Source organism: Pteropus vampyrus, unplaced genomic scaffold (genome assembly GCF_000151845.1).
Source record: "Pteropus vampyrus isolate Shadow unplaced genomic scaffold, Pvam_2.0 Scaffold193, whole genome shotgun sequence".
Lineage (NCBI taxonomy): Eukaryota > Metazoa > Chordata > Mammalia > Chiroptera > Pteropodidae > Pteropus > Pteropus vampyrus.
The window spans coordinates 2,778,092-2,794,357 of record NW_011888974.1 but is presented as its reverse complement, the minus strand read 5'-3'; positions in this window follow the sequence as shown (position 1 = coordinate 2,794,357).

Below are 16,266 nucleotides of genomic sequence, written 5' to 3'. Positions count from 1 at the left end.
CTCACGGAATGTAAATACTGCCAGAGGTGAGGGACAGCTACATCAGGGTCAGTTCTTTCCCTGATGCCTCCTGAATTAGTTTTCTGCTGCTGTGTAAAACATAACCATAGATTTAGTGACTTAAAACACACATTTATTATCTGACGGTTTCCATGGGACAGGCATCTAGGCACAGCTGGCTGAGTTACCTGCTCAGGTCAAGCTGTCGGCCACTCTGTGTTCTCATGGGGAAACCTGGCTGGGGAAGAACCCACTCCCAAGCTTATTCAGGCGGCTGCAGAGTCTATTCTGTTTCTTTGTGACTATATGACTGAGGGCTTTTTGTTGGCTGTCCGCTAGAAGCCACCTCGGGTCCTAGAGTCCCCTGCAGTTACCTACTTCAACATAACTATTTACTTTGTCAAACCAGCAATGAGGGGCTCTCTCCACTCAGCTAAGACAGGCTTCTATAAAGTAACATAATCATGGGAGTGACATTCCATCCTTTTTGCCATTTTTCTTTTAATCAAGTCACATGTTTCACTCACATTCAAGTTTATACAAAAGCATGAACAGGAGGCAGAAATCATGGGAGTCACCTTGGGGTTTGTGACTGATATGCCCCAGGAAGGATGAAGGGCACTCCCAAGCCCAGTGGAGTTGTCACAGGTCAGGCTTCCAGAGGCACATGCACACATACACACAGCCCGAGTATCCTCCTGCTGGAAGTGTCACATCAAGATCTGATGACAAGCTCTCATTTTCTTGGATTTTCATCTCAGGAACTTCCTCTGAGTCAAGGTGCCAAGCTATAAGCTGGATTCTGCCACCCCAATAAGAACCTGAAGGGTCTCTGTGATCCTCTAGTCCACCCTCTGGTCTTACAATTGGAAACTGAGGCCTGAGGAGGGAAGGACTTGTCTGTGATCATGAGAATGAGCTAGGGCAGACCCCAGCCACACCTGAGTCTCCAGTTCCCACCTACCCCCTTTCCTCCTTGGTCATCTCAGTGGTTCCTTTGTTCCCTCCAACCTTGACATAACTGGTTGCAACCTGGCTTCAGATCCTCCTCTCCCTTCCAGCCCTCCCCACCCAGAGGTCTCATTAGGGCCTCTCAAGACTAGCCAGAACTAATGGCCACTTCCTGCTCAGACTCCCGGAGAAGGGGCTGAGTGCCTGATCTTTATGGGGACATTTTGTCTCCCCTCAGATCCAATATTAGTCAGCATGGGCTGTCACAACCAAGTACCACTAACTGGTAGCTTACACAACAGAAATCTATTTTCTCCCATTTGCAGAGGCTGGGAGTACAAAATCAAGGTGTAGGCAGGGCTGGTTTCTCCTGAGGCTGCTCTCCTTGGCTTGCAGACAGCTGCCTTTTGGCAATGTGCTCACATGGCCTTTCCTCTGTGCACACACATCCATGGTGTCTCTTCCTCTTCTTATAAGGACAGCAGTCCTATTGAATCAGGGCCTCACCCTTGTGACATCATTTAGCCTTAATTACCTCTTTAAAGGTTCCATCTCCAAATACAGTCACAGTGGGAGTCAGGACCTCAACACATGAATTTGAGAGAAATATAATTTAGGCCCAAACCTGTCCCATTTAAGGGAGGACACGCTCCCCTCTCCTGGCTACTCCAGTTTAGGTTTTGGAGACATCTGTCCCCCTCTTGCTCACTTCCTGCATCCAATCCCAACCATACACCTCTAGCTTCTGTGTGCCATCCCAGGGCCCCTGTCCAGGTCCAGTAAGTGTTCAGACACCCCCAGGGTCTTCACCGTCTCCATGACCCCTATTCTACAGCCACTCTAGGAAACCTAATGAACTTTTCTAGTCATTTTGCCCCAATACACCTCATCCATTCCCAGAAACACAGGTGCCTCACTCTCCAAGCCCTCCTCATCTTCCAGGACCTAAACACTCCCTCAGGAAGCCCTCTATAATTGTTGTGGCCTACGATAACATAATCAAATTAGCCACTTAGAACTGAGGGTCTGCTATATGTCAGAACTTGCATATATTATCACTAAGAACAAAAGTCAAGGTAGGGGTTACTTCCCATTTTGCAAATGAGGCAACTGAGGCTCAGAGAAGCTAAGTAATTTGTCTAAGTTCAAATACTAAATAAATGAAAGAAAGATCCAGTATGTTGATTCAGGTCTGTCCTAACCTGGAATGAATGAATGAACAAATGAAAACAGACAAATCTGTGCCAAAGAATTCCAAATAATTTATGTAGCTACTCCGCCCTTATGAAAGAGGAGCATAACCTCCCACTCCTTAAATGTAGGCTGCACATAGTGACTTCTTTCTAAAGAGGGATAAAAAGAAACTTTACAGTGGAGAAACTTGACAAACACTACCTCAGCCAGTTGATCAAGGTCAATATCAACAGTGATGAGTTATGTTGATAAGCACGTAACCTTGATATGATGTGATGAGAAGGGCACTTAACCTCTGTGGTCTTCCTCCCCCAAACTCATAACCCCAGATCAATTATGAGAAAAATACCAGGCAAACTCCAATAGCGAGGCAGCCTACAATATACTTGACTCATACTCCTCAAAACTGTCCAGGTCACCAAAAAACAAGGAAAGTCCGAGAAACTGTCACAGCCAAGAGTTGCCTAAGGAGACATGATGACTGAATGTAATGTGGTATCCTGGATCTTGGAACAGAAGAGAATATTGGGTGAAAACTAAGGAAATTGAATAAAGTATGAACTTTAGTTAATAATCAGGTATCAGTATTGGTTAATTAATTATGACAAATTTGCCGCACTCATGTAAGGTAGTAATAATACGTGAAACTAAGTGTGAAGTATTTGGGAACTCTGTACTATCTTTGCAACTTTTCTGTAAATTTAAAACTATTGTAAAATTTTAAATTTTAAAAAGGAGAAAAAGGAGTACATATTGTATAATTCCATTTATATAAAACTCTGGAAACTGGAAACTAATCTATAGTGACAGAAAACATGCCAGAGTTTGCCTGGGACAGGGGTGAAAGGGCAGAGAAGGAGGAAGGAATCCTGAAAGGGTCTGAGGGAAATTTGGGAGTGATAGATGTGTTCATTATCTAGGATCTAGATTCTAGATTGTGGCGATGGTTTTAAAAAGTTTATACTTCTGTCAGCTTATCAAATCGTGTGCCTTAGATGTATATATTTTATCATATATCAAGCATATATCAATAAAACTGGTTTAAAAAAAATCCTAGGGAAGGAAAAAGTGGTCTTACCTGGGGTCAGGGCCCCCCAGGGGCTGTGCCAGAAAGGTTTTCCCAAGCGTTTGGCTTTCGTTTCTAACATTCCCCTGATAGTATTTCTGCTTTACATAAACTGTGTGCAGTTTCCCAGAGCTGCAAGGAAGCCAGCAGAAGGAAGTGTGTCGGAGGGAAGCAACCATCCTCTGTTCCCAGACTGAGGGGTTTCCCAGGACGTGGACTTGATGAGTGGGTTGCCCTATGTGGCCACGTGGGTTGTCAGGATGGGAGCAGCTGGCGGGATAAGAGCAGAACAGACACAGGGCACTGCAGAAGTCACTCTGGCAACTGCAGCTCAAGATAGAGAGGGTTCAGGGAGTGGCCTGTCTATGGGAGAAAGCAGTATCCCCACTGAAGTTGTCCCCTAAGCTCCTATCCCAGGTCAACCCTCTGAGGAGCTCTCACTCCTCCCTCTACCAGAGCCCTCTCCCTCTCCATGTTTTCCCAGGAGGCCAGAGCCCTGGGAACATGGGAGTCACCAGGTTGATAAATGGCAGGGCTGGGATTCAAACTCAGACAGCCTGGCTCTGCGTCCACACTGTGAAGCACTGCACTCTCCATCTCTCTCTCCTACTGCGAGGAATGTAGGAAACAGGCGGTTTCATCACTCACTCACTCATTGCCTCATAACCTGCTGCTCGTTTGGCAGCCAGCTTTGCCCTCAGAGATGGGGACTCCAGGGGAATCAGACACAGCTCCTGCCCCAGGGAGCCACATTCCTATGGACAAGAACCAACTCCTTCCAGCAGCTGTGACAGAGGCCAGTCCAGGGGGCCTGTGGAGCCCAGGGTACTGCCCCAACCTAGGCTGAGGGAGGGTAGGCTGAGACACTGTTGGTTGCCCATGCAATACCCATTCTCCTCTCCTTTCTTCCTAACAGAACTCTGAGTCTGTTAGGGGCGTCAATATGTCCAGTCAAGAGATGACTTTTCTCAGTGTCCCTTGAAGATAGAGGTAACTATGTGATTAAAATCTTGCCCATGACATGTGAAAGGCATTGAATGCTGTTTCTAGGAAAGTGCCTTCAAAGGGAGGCACAGACCCAGGGGGTTTGACACTTTTGCACTTTGCTTTCCTTCTTTGTGCCACTGAGAACATTGATGTGATGGCTGGAGCTGTAGCAGCTATTTTAAGGCTAGGAGAGAACTCTAAAGATGAAAGGCACACACTAAGGATGGTGAGAGAAGAAAAGAAACCAGAGACATTGAGAACATCATGGAGTTCCAGCATCAGCCGTGAACTTCGTCTTTGTTACAAGCTAAACCCCTAGTTTGTTTAAGCCACATTTGGTAGAGATGGTTACTCATAGTCAAACACAGTCCTTAACTAATACAAACTACTTTTTGGAAGAGGTGATGCCTGAGCGTCACCTAGAAGGACAAAGAGTTCAGTGGCAGACTGAGCAGCAGGTAGGACCAGCACCTTTCCAGCTGCACAGCAGCTGTTGACCCATTGCCTCTGGAAATCCTCACGCGTTCCCCAGAGCGGGAAGCAGGGCAGGGGTTGTCATTTCTTCGTGAGCACGAAGACTCAAGGTTCCTAGTAGGTCTGTGGCCACACTGTACCCCGGCTTCCTGCCTCCGCTCAACTCTCCTGCCATCCCTACTGCTCCAGGCTCAGCGTGCAGCCCTCCGCCCTGGCGCTGAGGCTGTGCCATCTCTTCGTGTCCTTCAGAGACAAGTCCCCAGCGTCAGCGCAGCCTCAAGCCACTGTCCTTTCTAAGCCCTGAAGGAGTTAAGGAGTCGCTTCCCAGAGTGTTTCCGCAGCCTCGTTTACAGTTGTTGAACTATTTTCAGCAAATTAATTAAATACATGTTAAATTCTCTCCAATTTGTTGTGCGATAAAGATGCTAAGATTGTGAAATGCACAACAGAACCTGTTGATTCTGATAAAAGCACGCGTGACAGTCCCGAGTCCAGCATTGGACGGTCCTGAGTCTGATTCCGCCGCAGGCTTTGTTAGAGCGGGGCCTCAGCCACCAAGCCTCTGGGCCGCTGGGGTCCCAGTTAGCTTGCATAGCCATTCAAAATGGTGACTCAAGGCTCAAAGGGAGGTCACAGCCCTCAGGTCAACAAAGAAGATGATACACGGAGGCCAGGACTACAAAACACAGAGTCCTTCCCCAGAATCTTCTGCAGGGTTCTTGCCTCTGTGGGGTCAGCAGCTTGCAAGAGTAATAATAGCTAACATGGATCTGGTGTCTCGGCCCAGAAACTCAAGTCATGCTCATGCAGCTCTCTGAGGGAGGTGTCTCATTGTACAGAGGAGTAAGTAGAAGCACAGCAAGTAACTGGCCAAGTGCACACAGCCTAGGACAGGGAGGATCCCAGAGGGCAACAAGCGATCCAGCTAGAGAGTCTGTGCCAGTTACCATTATACGCATAGAATCCTCCTCCAGCTCTGGCTGCCCACCCCAGGCACCCCAGGCCAGGCCACGCAGGATGTATGCCACCACTACCACCACCTGTCCCACAGCTGGCATCTGTCTCTCTCTATTCCTTCTCTGGGCAAAGGTGCCCCACCGGCCTTTGTGAGCATGGCAGATCCCCTCGAGAATCCCCTTCACTCATGCAGGGGCCTCCCGTAGCTGCCTGGGAGGAAGAGGGCATGGGCATTCCAACCAGAGAAACTGAGGCATAGGGATCCTTGCATCCATCAGCCTGTGGCCCAAACCTCCTTCCCTAAACATGTGGATTTAGAGATTTCAAGTAATTCCACAGCTACTTCCCATGTGGGTCACTTAGCAAATCCCAGAGCTGGGTTTTGTTATTCTTATTTTGTGGATAAGGGGCCTGAGGCCCAAAGAAGAAAAGAGACTTGCCCAACTCTCATAGAGAGAGATGGTGGGAAAACGAAGTTCAGACCCAGAAGAGGCTGAGCTGCCGGTGCCCGAAGCGTAGCTTCCCACTCTAGCACACCCTGGCCACCTCCATCACAGGCCCTCCAGCCTAACCAGGCACTCTGGGCATCTTGGAGCTCAGAGCACATGTAAAAGAAATCCAGAAGCAGGCTCCACTCCACTCCAGTCCCAGCTTCCACCCCTGTGAGTGGGCATACAGGACCCCACACACTGAGTCCCCGAGAAGGTCAAAGGAATCGTGTACTGAAAACACCTTATAAATTCTGCTGCTGATGATGATGAGGAAGAGGGCAAAGACAAATTGAGTGAGCTCCTGGCTGTCATCTCAATGCCCTCTGCCAAGGCAGGCACCCCTCAACAGACCTCATTTCTGTGTGTCCACTCAGGTGGGCAGGGGCCTTCACTGCCCAGAGCCTGGCCTGCCCTGCCCACAGGCTTCCTGGGAAGGGAGGCAGAGCACACACTCTTGGTGATCTCTCCTGGAACTCTCTTGCCCCTTCGGTGGCCATGAATAAGTGCCTCAGTTCTGTCAAAAGCCCTTTGATGACAGGCTGACCACATGACTCCCACCCCGAGACTTCCCTCTGCTCTTCCATCTGATTCCTTCTATGACCCTGGCACACAGTAGGTCCCCAGCCTTTCCTAGGTACCTCCTCTGGGCCTGTGCTGGGCCATGCAAGGACATAGGGGTGGATCAGACCCAGTGTCTGCTGCCTGGTCAGTCATAGGCAGAGGGAGACAGAGAGTAAAAAGGCCACTATCATCCAGTGGTACAGGATTAGGACATGGGAAAGCCCAAGGAACCACAGGAGAACAAGAGGTAGTGATTGGTTCTAAGTGGGACCAGTAGAGAGAGTGTGGCCAAGGGAACAGGTGAGCAGAAGTGACACTGAAGCTGAAGAGAGGGCAGGGGGTGGGGGATGAAGAACGGGATTCTAGGTGGTCTGTCCGCAGGACACTGCTTTCCTTTTCATTTTTCCCAGGACAATCAAATGCTACATTGACTCAGCAGTGGGGGCATTTGGTGTGGCTGACACAGGGCATGGGGCAAGGAAATCGTGAGGACTTGTCTGAGAAGGTAAAGAGTGTCAGGCCCTGCAAGGGGGCTCTGAACCCCAAGAAAGGGCTTGGTACTGTGTGTACTGGGAGCCTCTGTGAGGTTTGAGGCAGAGAGAAATATGAAGCAATCAATCACTGGCCACAGACACAGAGCTGGACTAGAATCAGAACACTAGAAAACCCTAACCTTCTGAGAGACTCTGAGGCAATAGTGCAAGCAAGAGTGGGTAGAGGCCTGGATGGGGGAGCCCATGAGGGGAGGACGTCAATTAGGCTAATGGGGTAGAGCCAACAGGACATGGAGAGCAATTAACCATGAACTGAGGAGGAAGGGAGGGATCCAGGCAGACGACCTCCTGCCCTCACAACTTGCTCTGATTTGCCTTGATCGGGTAGGTATCATTCATGCTCAGTCAGGGAAGTAGAACCACGATTAGTATTACAACGTTCACCCCTGGGGAGTGCCTGGGAAGTAAAGGTTTAAAGGAGGGCATTTGACAGGGAACAGGGAAAAGTCACCAGTCAGCCCTCTCAAAGTAGAGGTGTGAGTGAAGATTACAGAGGAATCTGGAAGCCAGGCAGATCTGGCTGCTGGAGTGGGAGGCCAGGGCCGGTGTAGACATCAATGTAAGTCTGGGAAGGGCCATTGTGTCTTCACAGCCTCCTCTTGTGAGATCACAGCCAAGCATTCGGTGGAAGGCCTGGGTCACTGTGAATCAGTGGGGCCAGCAGTGTGGAGAAAGAGCTAGCCACGGATAGGGAGGAGGACACGCAGAAAAAAGAGTGAGGACAAACCTGCTGTCACTTCTGCATCTGTCTCTCCCATCTCTAGCCACGATGGCCCTCAAAGCACAGATTTCTCTTTAGGCCTACTCAGACCCAAAGAGGGGAGGGGACTCTGGGAAACAAGTTTCCAGCTAGATTAACTTGACCCAGCACAAACCACCACAGGAGAAAGACAGAGCCACTTGTTGAGACCAGGCTGCCTGGCATGGTTGTATATGTTGTTCTGAATCTTTGACCCTTGCACAAAGCTGCGTCTTCCTAGAGGAAGGGGTATCTTTTTATAATTTATATAAGATACCCTTTGAACTTGGGCAGGGTGGAGGAAAGATGATATGTCCCAGCTGTGATGGGAGGCGTTGACTGTCTGTGGGGATGAGCTTCTCCCAGTACTTGTCTTCCCCATCTGTGGCCAACACTGAAAAAAGGAGGCCACCTACCTTTTGGGGCTGGGCACAGAGGTTCCTTGTTAATGGTTGGACTCCTAACAACAGGCTCAGGGCATATGATGATGGTTCTAAATTCCCCAGAGGGTAGACCTAGGCCCAAGGGAGAGGCGCAAATGGAGGCAGAGGCTGGCTTACTCTGAGGGAGACTTTTGCTCTTTTCAGATAGAATAAGCTGCCTTTTGAGGTGGTGAGCTCCCCATCACTGGAGATGTGCAAGCAGCCTGAATAGGTGCTTGGCAGGTTTGGTCCTCGGGATGTCATGAAGCATGAGGTGCAGTTCAGCTACCTGCCCCTCCTGGGCTGAGTCAAACATGAGAAAGACCTCTGAGGATGGAGGGTGGGGCTCCTCCCAAGCCTTCTCCCACACTTTCTCCCTGCTCACTTCTTTCTGGAACCAGCTTGGGTATTTAGAAGATTAATTTCATGTTTGTACAAAGCAAGGGATTAGGAGGGGAGGAGACTGGAGTTCTCTGTAGGTTGTAAGAAAACATCATCTAAAAAAAGACTCTGGCAAAATCCCTCTGGATACAAGTTACAGCTGAATGCGCCGCTTACCACCACCAACCCACGGCTTTTAGTCGGTAATTTGCTTTCATTCTCTGCAGTCTCAGAACCAAAACCCTGAGCTCTGGGACATTAAAAGACAGAGCATGGTGGGGTTGCCCCCATCCCTCAGAGCAGCGAGGGTGAGGGTATCCTACCACCACCCCTGTTCTACCAGGGTCCAGGCTGCAGACCTCAGACAGAACTATGCCATGGGCAGAATCCATCCTCTGCTGCTTCCTGCATTACACCTCAGTGTCTCTGGGAAAGCCAGGGGAGAGAATGAGGCTCAGAGAGGGCATAAGCTCTCCCCAGCACACATAGCAAGTTGCTGACTCCCAGTCCAATGCTCTTCCTCTGAGCTGCCACTTGCACTTAGAGATTGAGACAGTGGGAGCTGCTGTACCACAGCAGAACTTTCCAAAGGCCTCAGGAACACACGCCATCCAGAGTCCTCTTCCTCCTCCTCCTCCTCCTCCTCCTCCTCCTCTTCCTCTTCCTCCTTCTTTCCTTCTCCTCTTCCTCTTCCTCCTTCTTTGTCATCCTCTTCTTCTTTTTGGTAACAGCATTATTGAGGTATAATTCACATACCACACAATTCGCCCATTTAAAGCATACAGTGCAAGGGCTTTTAGGATATTCCCATAGTTGTGTAGCCATCACCACAGTCAATTTTAGAACATTTCCATCATCCCCAAAAGAATTCAATAATTAAACAAAAAAGAACTCTTGGAAATTAAAAATGTCTTTGCTAATATTTTTTAAATGTAATAAAACAGTTATTGATTTAAGTTGAGGAATCTCTCAGAAAGTAGGGGAAAAAAGAGAGAGAAATGGAAGATAAAAGATTAGAGGAAGCAGGCCAATTAGGCCAATTAAGGAAATCCAGTGCCTCACTTTGGGAGTTCCAGAGAGAATAGAGAATACAGAAGGGAATAAATCATCAAAGACACACTAAAGAGAAGTTCCCAGGACAGAAAGGCCATGAGACTTCAGACTGGATCTGGCTGAGCATTTAGCACAGTAAAAAAGACACATAGAAACATCCCAGTAGGTACCTCAGTAGGTACACCAGTGGTAAACAGACGGTCCGCAATACTTCTGGTGGGCAGAGGTGGGAACACGTTATCTGCAAAGGAACTAGGAACCAACTAGCCACAGAACTCTTGTCCACAGCCCCGTCTACCAGAAGATAATGGAGCAGTGCCTTCCACGGGCTGAGGGGAAATTAGTTTTAACTTTGAATTCTAGACCCAAACTAGAAATCAAACCAGAGAACTAGATAATTTTTTAGACATGCAAAGTCTCAGCAAGTTTATCACCTACCCACTCTAACCCTCAGAAGAAAAATGTAAGTAAACCAAGGAAGAGGAAAAATAGACTTTGGGTTACAGTTGTGCCGACCCAGGGGGGTAATGAAGGAAAGGACTGGATGACTGTGTCCTGATTAGTGAAGAGGATGGGCGAATAGTAAGCACCAGTTAGAACGGCCCGAGAGAAACAGGGGACTCCATAGGCTTGATGTTCCTGCACTGGAATATCAAAAGCACTCAATGCAACTAAACCTAAGCAGAAGAACAGCAATGAGCAACTTCTGGAGAAATAGAAACTGGACTCCAAGAAAAGACACTCACCGAGCACCTCGGACTATTTACGCAAACACAGCAATGAAAGCACTTTATTTTCAACTTTCATAATCAACCAACAGTCAAAGCAGAGAAGATTTTGTTAAGGTTGAAGAATGCAAATATTTTCAACCATGACAGTGGAAATGACAGATGTAGGGAGAGGAGAGTGAGGAAGAGAGTTGACATAAATGGGAGAGGCATCAATAGCTTATCTTATGCAGCAGGTTGTCAATGATTGATGAAACAATTGAAGTTCTGAAGATAAATAATAGAGTCATTCGAATGGGGTCTAACTATGTTGGGAGGAGAGGTGGGGCTGGAGTGGGGATGAATAAGTTAAATCTTCAAGTCTCAGAGCAAGAAGTCTTCAGCTATCTAAAATTGAAAAATCAGAAAATATCTACATAGTAGACATGCGTCATCCTTATTGGCCACTTAGCATCTGGGTTCCTTTCCATTGTTTGGGGAAAATGCCAATACTCTTTCCCAGCCTCCTCACAGCCAGGGTCAAGTTCATGCCCCAGCTCACCCAATCATTTGCACTCGCTCAGACTATGCTACAAAAGTCAGGAGATGAAGAGGCAGACACTGCAGATTCCATTCTGGAGCCTCTGGAGGCTGCTTGAAGTGGCAGGGATCACAGAGCTGTGTCCAGCATTGGGATGCTGGAACCAAAGGTGGAGCATCTGGGCCCTGTGGAGGTCTTCACCAGGTCGATACCAGGCATGAATTGGGGTGCCATCCTTACTGGGGTCCCCCTACCTCTGAATCTCCAGCCTCCTTTTGATTTTATGAACTTCCCCATATACTTCTAAAACATGCCCTTTCTACTGAAATTACCCAGAGTTGGCTTCCATTGCTTACAACTCAAAGTGCTGATAGATACAAATGATATGAGTACATATTTAGAAATAGGAAAGTAATCTCCAGGAAGACAGGAAAACAAAATAGTTACAGTGGTGTCACTGAAGAAGGGGACATGGGCAGGGAGGAGTGGGCAGGGGTCTACTGCTTTTCCTTGTATAAGTCCCACTGTGTGATCTTTTTTTTGTTGTTGGTTGGTTTCTTAACCCATGTGCATTTATTATTTTAATTGGAATTTAATTTACATAATTTTTTTTTTTTTAATTTCAGGGGTCAAATTCTAGTTGATGATATGGCTGAGGTGTGACAGTCATGGAGAGTGGCTGAGTGGTGTGGAAAAGAAGTCTCTGGTCAGGGTATGGTTGACCCAAAAGGCACAGAGGCCATCAAGGTGATGGCGCAAGAGAAAGCCTGTGAACAGGGGATGGAGAGGCGGCTAACATCTTCCCTGAACGAGGGGCGATAGGGGAGTGTTGGCTGCCAAACCAGGCTAGTACCTTGCAGCCCCGGGAAACTAGGGTCTGTATTTAGTCCATTTTCCCAAGCTCCCTGCAGGCCCCCAGGCTCATCTTCCTGCCTTCCTACTGGTCCTTCCTGCCTCATATCCAAGCCCAAAGCCTGTAAGAAACATTCCCAAGATCTCGTAAAGTCTCATACTGGTATGTGCACAAGAGAGAGTGGATTTAGTTTTCAGACAAGTTAGCAATGATGTAGGGAATGAACAGAAACTAAAGAAATTTTCCCAGAATGAGAAGACTTTGGGGGCGAGGGAAGGGACAACCGGGGCTGCTATGGTGACCATCTGCAGAATACACAAGGACGGGAAGGTAGACTGACTGTGGTCTGGGACCCCAGATTGCTGAACCATCAGCAATGAATAAATGCTACAGGCTGTTAGAGTTGGGTTCAAATCAGGAAGCCCACTGGGAGGAGCGAGTTCCCTGTCATGGGAGGTGTGTAAGCAGAGGCTGCGCCTCCACCCAGCTGGGATGGGGTTGGCAGGATTTCTGCATGGAATGAAACTCTCCTCCAGCCCTGAAACTCTAAGAGAAGGAGATGAAGAAGAGTAAGGGAAGGGAGGGGGAGCAAAACAGGGCCCAAGGCAAGAAGGGAGACGCCACAATAGCAGCTGCTGAAACAGCAGCTCAGGATGGAAACATGCCCTTATTTGTGGGGAATTTGTTTCAGCAAATGAGAGACAGTGATGATGCTCAGGCTGTCTCCTGAAATGAATACCATCTGGAAAAAAATACCAAATTTAACAGGACCAAATTTTTTTTCCATTTAATTAACTAAGCCAAATTTTGTGCCCATTCTGATTTATCTCTTTAGAAAGAAGCTCCTTATTCCCAGGAACCAGATCACCGCTCCCACCAGATGAAAGCTCATGACCACAGAGAAGTTCCATGTCTAAGGCTTTTTCATAAAACAATGTTTATTGTAAAATATATCAGTTATACACAGAATGGATTAAATGTGTAGGTACAATTTATATGATAAACACTAACTTAGCACCCAAGTACTCACCTTAAGAACTAGAATATTACTAGAACCATAGATGGCCCCCATGTGTCCCTGGGAGTAATCACCGTTTCAAATTTCAGGTTAATTTTTCCCTTGCTTTTCTTTAAAATCATCCATATATGTTTCCCTAAGTAATATATTATTTCGTTTTGATCATCCGTGACCTTAAGATAAATGGACTCATACTGCACACATCCTTCTGTGACTTTCTTCTTTCACTATTAATTGGAGATTCATTTACACTGATGTGTAGTTACATTTAAATTGTTTTTATTCTCTATATTATCCCACCCAATGAATATCAATAATTTTTGATTGACTTGTGGATTGGGAAGGTTTTCTTTCTTGATTTCCAAAAGTAGACTGGTTTTATAGCTATCTATTGTCATTGATTCCTAAATTAATTTTATTGTAGTTTTTATCGTATCATATTGTGAGTTATTTTATCATATAATTTTATTATAAGACTAGGATAGAGTCTAATGATATACATCCTTTGAAATTTGTTGAGCTAGGTTTAGGAACTAACGTGGTCATTTTTCATAAGCGTTCATGTGCCCTTGAAAAAAATAAATATGCTCCTATTGTTGGGTCCAGTGTTCTCTACATAGCCACTTGATCAAGTTTGTTATACATACCATAAAATCTTTTAAGCATTTTCTTATTTTTATCTACTTGATTTATAAGTTATTGCAAGCAATAATTTTAACTATCCCATTATAATAATAAACTTTCATATTTTTTGTCTGTCAATTCTTGCTATAAATATTTTAGTCCATGTTATTAATATATAAAGATGAGAATTTTTCTATCTCCCTGGTGAATTAACTCTTTTTAAAATTCTTCTGAACTCAATATGTCCTTTCCATTTTTCTTTTCTTTTCTTTTTTTTCATTTGCCTAGAACATATTTTTCCATCCTTTGACTTTTGATCTCTCTGTATCCTTATGGGTTTTTTGTGTGTGTCTTCTGTAAATAGCATATGGTTAAATTTTATTTTAATATCTGTCTTTCAACTAGAGAGTTTAGTCCATTTACGTTATAGTGATTGATGATCAATTTGAATTTATTTCCACCATCTTATAATGTTTTCTTATTTGACCTATATTTTTTGCTTCTTTTCTCCTCATCTTTGCTTGTCTTCTTTTTATCTGTGTATTAATTAAATATGACTACAATAATAGTGCATAACAGACGATCCAAAATCTCAGAGGCTTACAACAACAAAGACGTATTTTTCACTCTCAGGTCTGAGGTTGGCTACAGCTCTACCTGATCTTTTCATTATTCCACATTGTGGGTATATTCCGAGACTATTCTCACTGGGGCCAGGCTGAAGCAGCAGAGTCTATCTGGGGCAAGTGGCAGTGGCAGAAACACATGAGACAAAGCCAAATCGGGCAAGGACATTTATAGCCTCAGTGTTACATCTACTCACATTCTATTGGCTAAAGCAAATCACATGGTCAAGCTCGATATCAATGAAGCGTGGAACTGCACTCCTGCCATGAATATTTTCTGAACAATAATACGTTCACCATGAGTGATTGAAATTTTTAGGGTTTCTTTCTCTCTCTTTCTTTTCATTTCATTTTCCCACCTCATCCCCATTTGTTTGAGTTATAGATTATATGTCTATACTATTAGTCATTATGCTAGCTATATCCATACTTAATAAATTCTAAAGTTAATTAATTTCCTCTTCCTGACAAAATATGAGACCCCTCGAACTCTTTAATTTAGATATTCTCCTTCCAATTTAGATGCTATTTTTGACTAGCATTTTAGTACTAAACTGTGTTTGCTACACACATTAGACATTATTTTGTACAGTCAGTGTTTATTTTTACCCTCACATTTATCATTGTTTTTATTCCTCATTCCTTTTTGCATCTCGGTTGTTTCTCCAGAGACCATACTCATTCTTCAAGTACAACCAAATTTCAATTCATAAAGGTCTGGCTGAACTTTTGTTTATCTGAAAATGTCTCCATTCACACTGAATATAGAATTGAATCATTCATTCAATGTTTATTTGGGGGCCTATGTGCCAGAACCCATTCTAGACATTTGGGACAACTCAATGAACAAAATTCAGAAACTTCCCACTCTTGTGGGCCTTGCATTCTAGAAGAGAGAGTAGGAAGAATAAATAAAATAGACAAATCACATATTTTATATATGAAAGTGAAAAGCCATGTCAAAAAGAAAAGTAGAACAGGATAAGGGAGATCATAAATGCCTATGGGAGAGAGGGCATATGACAGTATTAAATAAGCCAGTCGGAATAGACCTCACTGAGAAGGCAACATGCAGGCAAACACTTGTGAATATCTGAGTGGTGTGAGTCATTCCAGGTGGAGTGAAGAGCTGGTGCAAAAAGCCCTGAGATGAGAGTGTGCTTGGCATGTTCAAGGGATGCCAAGGAGGCCAACATGGATGGAACAGAGTATGTGAGGGAAAGAGTATAAAAGGCCATCAGAGATAACAGAGGGACCAAACTGCATGAGGTTTGTAGCCACTGTAAAGACTTTGAGCAAAACGAGGAGTTACTGAAAAGTTTCAAGACAATAGCATTTACCTGAGTTTTTATAGTAATCATTCTGGCTGCTGTGTTGATAGCTGAAAGTTATCTTATTTCAGCACATTGAAATAGTGTATTATCCACTGTCTTCTGACTTCCATTGCTGCTGTTGAGAAGTCAGCTGTTAACCTAAATGCTTGTCAGTGATCTGTCAGCGATGTCTTTGCTCTTTTTTTGGAGTTCTGCAGTTTAGCAGTGATGTGTCTAAATGCATATTTCCTTGTATTTTTCTTGCTTATAATTAATTAGAATTCCTAGGTCTGCAGATTAGTCTTTCAACAATTCTAGAAAATTCCTAGCCATTATCATTTCCCCATTCTCCTTATTTCCTCCTCCTAGAATTCTGATTAAATACATACTAGACCTTCTCTATATATCCTTTATGTTTCTTTGCTTCTCTTTTATATTTTTCATTTCCTTTCGACCCTTTGCATTATGTTTTGAATAATTTCTTTAGATCTCTCTTCCAGTTCATTAACTTTTTCTCTTCAGTTGTGTTTAGCTTTCCTCTTCTTTTGTGAACATGTATTTGTTTTATTTTTCAGGTATTGTAATTTTTGTTGGGAGAAAACCATTTGGTTCTTTGCTTCTTTTTTCTAATGTGTTTATTTCAAGTTCATATTTTTAAGCTTACCTTATATTTCTTAAACATGTAAACATAATTATTTTACATTCTGTTGAATAATTCTAGAGTATTAATATATTTGTGGGTCCATTTTTTTTA